Source organism: Crassostrea angulata, chromosome 7 (genome assembly GCF_025612915.1).
Source record: "Crassostrea angulata isolate pt1a10 chromosome 7, ASM2561291v2, whole genome shotgun sequence".
Taxonomy (NCBI): Eukaryota; Metazoa; Mollusca; class Bivalvia; order Ostreida; family Ostreidae; genus Magallana; species Magallana angulata.
This window is the reverse complement of record NC_069117.1, coordinates 33,590,005-33,596,708: the sequence shown is the minus strand read 5'-3', so window position 1 is coordinate 33,596,708 and position 6,704 is coordinate 33,590,005. Positions and strand designations below refer to the sequence as shown.

General features: G+C 35.6%; 1 protein-coding gene across 3 annotated transcripts in view; it reads left to right on the top strand.

Annotated features, from left to right (window-relative positions):
• LOC128192905 (frizzled-5-like) overlaps positions 1–6,704 on the top strand; it is a 39,693-nt gene that overhangs the window by 5,377 nt on the left and 27,612 nt on the right. Inside the window, exon 1 of one of the 3 annotated variants that reach the window (XM_052865955.1) lies at positions 4–140. The exons of the other annotated variants lie outside the window; for them this stretch is intronic. The gene's annotated coding sequence lies outside the window, so the exon portion shown is untranslated. Of the gene's footprint in view, positions 1–3; positions 141–6,704 lie in introns of those variants that run through there. 3 annotated transcript variants of the gene reach the window in all.

Sequence of the window (6,704 nt, the reverse complement as noted above, 5' to 3'; positions counted from 1 at the left end):
TGACCGCGTTCTTCAACGATCAAAAAAAGACCGTAGAGATACGGTAAATGATTACGTGCCCCCCTCACTGGTGACTACTACTCAGATGGGTTGTGTTGTCAGTGATTATACCTTTTGCCGGTTCCAATTCTGATTGATAGGTGAGTCGAACATTTCTCTCTTTCTCTTTCTTTGCGATCTGATTTTTCACCTGTTCAATTGAACGGAAGTGAACTTGGTTAAATATACCTTGTGGTAGTTGACACTTTTTTGGTTGTTTACATTATATTATTATGATAAAACTATATGAACGGGTGTTTATATTCCTGGGTTTGTGGTATGTGCTATAGTATTTTGTGTATGATATAAAATCTTTGTTCAGAGAAAAGGGAGGTTTTTTTTTATACGAGAAACAAACTTTATAATTAGTCAGTTGCATACAGAAAGCGTGTATTTAAATACAAATTGTAATTAAATGCGCGTTTCGTCGCGTATAATGACAGGACTTCGTCAGGAGTAACCATTTTAAATATATTTGGTTTGCAAATTCTGTCAAGAGAAATTAATATCTTTCATAACACGAAGCCGTCCTCTATAGGGCTTATAGATGTAACGAATAATGCAATGGCCCCTTCTAACCTTTTCTTGGTATTTGCTGTGCATTTTGCATTATCTTTAGTGTCAGAGATGCAATTTTCAAGTTTTCTGAATTTCACTTTAGGAGGAAGTTAAATTAAAACACCAGGTGTAAGCTTCGGGTTATCAGCCAATTAAACTGCCGTTATTAGCTCAATTTGTTGGAAGTATAGGGCCAGATTATTCAATCTATTTCTACATTTCCATCACTTTTGGTCTTATATAAGAATCACTAGTTTTAAACATTGCACGTAATATTGGAATACATTATGCTGCTGGACAATACTTGCTGTCAGCTATATATCATGAATTGTAATTAGCATCTGATGTTACTATGAATTGTACATACCAATATTTTATTTGAATGATTTTGCAAAATGAAATACAAAACAGCTAACCCAACAAATCGGCTCTGCATCGGACTGCACTTAACACATTTAGGATTTTATATACCAACGTTGTAGCCAATTACAAGTTGAGTAAAGAAAATATCCATTTTATACCCAATCCATTCCTTCTGATTTATTTTTTAACAATCTCGGATATATGTTTAGATGAAATTTAAGAAAACCGAACATCTAAAGCGTGACGCGCATGATGTTTTCAAGGTGTTCTATTTTCTTTGACTTTAATACGGAAGATGACATTTTAAATCGACTACAAAAAAAAAAACAACGTTCAAATTAACCTCGTTTTGAAATTGGGACACTTTATGTACAGATTTCCCACGTTGTGACATTAGTCGTTAGAATGTCAGTAGCAGGCCTTGATATTTCATCCTAGGTGTAGGGACCATGCAAGGTGTCTGTGTAAAATTATCATTTGGTCGCAAGAATTCTGAATAGTATTTTCAAAAAGACCGTATGAATAATGAATATCACACATTATTACCATTACTGTGGTTGAATTGGTATTCGTGGGTATCAAATTTCGTGGATTTTGTTAAATTCACAGATTTATGGTATGCGTTGAATCGCGATTGTGATTTGTTGTTACATATTTTTATTCGTGAAACAACTGACTCCATGGATCGACTAGAAAATGAAGTCCGCGAAAATGAGTACCCAACGAATATTGATGAAACGCCAATATACATGCATGTACATAAATGCACAAAACACCACAATATGATAAGTTTTTGAAGTAAACACCTGTTGATATGATTGAAATAAGTAAACGACACTAACTTAAGTTTTAGCATACTAGCTATTACACTTTCATATAGAATCCACGAAATTTTGGGGGAAATACTCATTAAATGAATGAAGAAAATGTTAAATTAAGCGAAACCCGTTATTTCTCTTTATTGTTGAGGTTAAGCAGACGAAGACGATACAGTAAGTTTATAACGATAGTTTTCTGTAAATAAGATTCTTAAACGCACTGGTTTTTACTTAGTGTTGATTTTCATAATAATATTTAACAATGTATTTGTACAAGTTATCCCTTATTGAGCATATAGTTGAGTTCACTACATGCATGTGGAACATTTCGATATAGAAACGGACAGCTTTAACGTAAAAACTTAAACGTCCATTGGAAAAAAGGGAACTCTGCGAAGTGTTGTTTTACAATTAGAGGGATTATGTTCTGTTCAATTTGTTTATGTTTGCATTCCTTGTTAAATGCCTGATTTACGATCCCCAAATGCGTGACGTATATGGCTTCTGCAGAATCTATCAACAGACACCGAAGGCTCTGTGTATTCCAAATGCCAGGCTGTATGATAAATCCCTGGTGTTGGTGCTTCCTCTTGGAGTCGTGTAGACTTTTTTTTTAGGTAGGTATACCTTTACATACAGAAAGGATTATCGTAAATCTGTTTCTATGATGGTGTGCCATTGTCTAAGATGCTGAAAGCAGTTGTGATGATAATCAGTGATTTTTTTTATTTTGGTGAATTTATCATGCAGTTCCGGTCTGCTTACTGATTTTTTTTGTATTCGTTTTGCGTTCCCGTTCCGGGAAAACTAGAAAATAATTGATTTAACGTTGTAAAGGGTTACTTAAAAATATTACCGCAAAGTGCACTTATTATTCATAGACATATTCCGAAAGGTATCGTGGTTTCGCACAAAAATTGTATGTGGGTTTCAAAAGATAAATGGATTTTTAAAACGACAAGATGTTGTTCTGAACGCATTTGCAGAAAACTAGCTTCATTTAGATGCTATTTCTCCTATGGTTTGACTTGAGGTTTCTCAGGAATTTAGTTAATGAATTTGCTCATATCAATGAGTCCATAATTTGCATGTAAAATGCTAATTGATTCTTAAAGCTTTTAAACCGCTTTATATTTTTTATATTAAAAAGTTTTATGTTAAACTTGAATATAATTGATGTAAATCAAAAAAATATGTGTACGTTTTAAACTTCTAAACCGGCGTCCTACAAATTGTAATTTATAATTGCCGTTTCTCTCTCTCTCTCTCTCTCTCTCTCTCTCTCTCTCTCTCTCTCTCTCTCTCTCTGCGACACACCATCGTAATCAAATATCGCGACGTCTCCATGATGACATCATCGTTTGGCCCATTACCTCATACATGTATATTCCAACTGCTTTACCAATCCAAGAAAAGAAAGAAAAATAATTTAGTAGGCAATAAATCAACAGAGGAACTCGTCACAAGTTATCGAATATGTTTCTGGTTATTTCTCTATTATCGGACATTTAGCAGCGTATTGCTTGCAGTTTCCCGGTAGTTTATAAAAACATAGATTGTGTTTCTGGGCGCTCGTTATAAGCTCGGCATGGGAGCCATAACGCGCATTAAAAGTAATTGTAGACAAACTATAAACAGGCTTCAAGCTTTGTGTTTGATTAACAAGGTGCTAGAGACACGGGAGATACTTGTAAGGGAGCCCTGCCTTGCGACGATAAATGCTAGAAGACATTTATTGGAATAAACCTATGAATGGTTTATTTTGTGAAGAAAAAAAATTTACAGCCACAAATATTTACGAGAGGGGTGAACTGTCAATCAACGCGAAGACAGGGTGCAGTGGTACTTTGAGGATACAGAGCGATGCGTGTTCTGGTGTATAATATTGAGGGATGCTCGGGCATAATCACACAGAAACCACAAAGCCAAGAAGTGCAGTTTTTTTTGGCTGGTGCCCGTCTCGCTTGTGAAGCGAATGCTGGGATTTTGTTGATAAAGGGATCCGTTTTAGAAAACGTTTCTTGCTGATGCGCTGGTCCAGGCTAACTTCATTAGCTTATTAGTGCCATTCAGGAGGTATTTATCGGGAAACTGTTCCAGAATCCAAAACATGGCTAACCGAACGATTCATTTATCACGACTCGCCTCTGGCTCTTTTGATTCCTGTTGATAAGATACTGAACATGCATTTTTATAACTTCGAAAATCACATATACACACGCTGGAGTTTTGCAACGTAAGGACCCCATACTATTCAAATTTTTTGTGGTTTATTATTTTATTTTCATCTATTCCAGTTGATGTAGCAATTACATGTACTAGGAAATTAGTTCAACTAATAGGCAGAACGGATGATTAACCATACAAATGAATGCTGACACGGATTAAAGGCTGCATTTGCATCCGTTATCTTCACTCGTCCCTAAAAATAACAGTCAAATAAAATTCGGTCAATTTTCTCATATAAAAAAAATACACAATTATTTCAATTCAACTAATCGAGAGATTGCCTTTTAATTGCTTCATTTTATCGAAACAATCTCCAGGGGGAAAACACAAGAAGTTTTGTCTATGTAGCAACTAAGAGACCGTCTATGGTTGTTAGGATGTAACGAAGCGTTGCCTATCCCCATCGCAATCTCAATGATGCAATACACACAACATCGGAACCGGAATATTTAAGTCTTTCAATACCAAATCTGACACTTGTCATATGTCAGAGTTGTCAAGACGTTTAAATTGCTTAATACATAATCATTGTTCTGTGTTTGGCATTGTAGGTCTTGTACTTCACGAGACATCGACCTGTAATTAATAGAATTTGCTGTAGGATGGATTTCCTTTTTTTTTTCCTCTTTAGTCATCGTACTTTTAATGAACGAAACTGAGGAATTTGTATTTGACATACTTGTTTAGCTTAAATACAGCATAAAAGACTCGAATTGTAATTAAATTCTTGTATATGACTCGGAAAAAAAAATGTTCTTTTGTGCATAAATTTATTTATAACACTTGCGAAACCGCAATTTTAAATTATACAGCGTGTAGGACTAGGTATTACGTTAAAAATAATGTAATGAATAACTCGAAGAGTGAATAAACTTTAGGATAAATATTATAACATGACTTTGCATAGAGGGCTCTCTTTGTCCCCGTATTTTGAAGAGACAGGCCACTAAGTGGTCTCAGCTTTCAGAGTAGTAAGCGGTCAGTTTAAATACGGACTGTGGGACAGGCCGTACTCTTTCTGTTTGTTCTTTTTGACTTTGATGAATGGTTTCCGTAACCTCCATCATCTCTGTCACGTGAAGTGACGTTTGGAGAGCGAGGATTATAACCGTGTAAATATATGACCACCTTGCTCCTGTCCTCTTTGAAAGGTTTTCCAAAAAAAAAAAAAAAAACCTGGGATGAGGAGTAACTTGAAAGATACTGGCCCTCTTAGAGCACTGATTGCAGAACTCTTCAACTGTTATCTATCTATCTGCTCCAAAGGGTCATGATTAGTCCAAACCTCTGACCACGCCGATTGGGGTGTATTGATGATAATAGTGATAGAACATTCATGTACATGTATTAAGAACCTGACTAAATGTATGATTGTTTGTTTGTATTTTTGTAGAGTTTTGCCAATATGAACATTAATTTAGTTGGATTTGGGGGCACTAGTATAAGTAATAATAGAACATATTGAGAACCTGACCAGATGTATGCTTGTTTGCATTTTCTCAGAGTTTTACCAATATGGACTTTAATCTAGTTGGATTTTGGGGGTAGTAGTATCCATTAAATAAGCTTTGGAGCGGAAACTAGAGGTCTTAATGTTTATGCACTCAATAACGCACAGCCGGGGAAAAAATGGTCCATACTTAAGAGGGGATGTGTTATCTTTGAAATGACAGGTGTGGGGATAGCTTGACATGGGTCGAGATGACCATTGGTCTCTGAGCGGTGTGTTATCTTATCATAAAGCATTGTTTTATCATATTTATGATTTCGGCTATATTCGTACAAATGTTTATCTTGACTGGACAGTTTTTGTGGAAATAGAGCGCATTGTGAGTAAACTTTGCATTTGTATTCGAATTCCAATCCTCGCTGGGTAATATCCGGATAATGTAGTTTTGTTGATCAATTCTGGATTATACATGTAAATATATCGTTCATCTGGTTTGTTGTGAAACATCAATATGGGGGTATACCCATAGTGTAAATCCAATCATTTCCTCCCTCTTTGCCCAGCATTTCCTGAAGTTTGAAAATTAGAGCAATCTTGATTTGCTGTCCAGTATTTGACATTTGTTACGGTTCATTTTCTCCTGATGCATGAATTATCTCGATTTCGAACATTTCTTTCTTTCTTATGATTTATTTTTTAATTTATCGTAGCAATTTGCAATGAAAACTAACATTTTATTAAATGCATGCACTCGAATTGTTCATTGGGTCAATACCTCACTATGTCCAGCCAAATATGTTATCACCGATAAAAAAAATGCCGCTTTTGTTCGGGTTCGGAAATCCGATACTGTCGTGCACCATAATGATGGCGAATTGATCGATCCCGGCATTGTAATCATGCCACTGAGTTTGTCAACATGACGTAGTGTTTAGCCACGATGGTCGTGCTAAAGGTTATCTCTGGCTACTGAAATCAACAGTATAGCCTAAAAAAAGTGAACTTAGATGAAATGGGATAAGGGTTTAAAAGTTCAAAGGGATGGCATTTGGTATCAAGATCCGAAAGTCGGGTATCCGTGTGAATGTAATGCAGAAGATGTTCATTTAAAAAGAATCTCTCTCTCTCTCTCTCTCTCTCTCTCTCTCTCTCTCTCTGCATTTTCGTAGGGTTTATATCGTTTAGTACACTTACAATGCGTTCAATTTTAAGATAACCACTTGATGAGATTTTTATCCTTTAGGAAT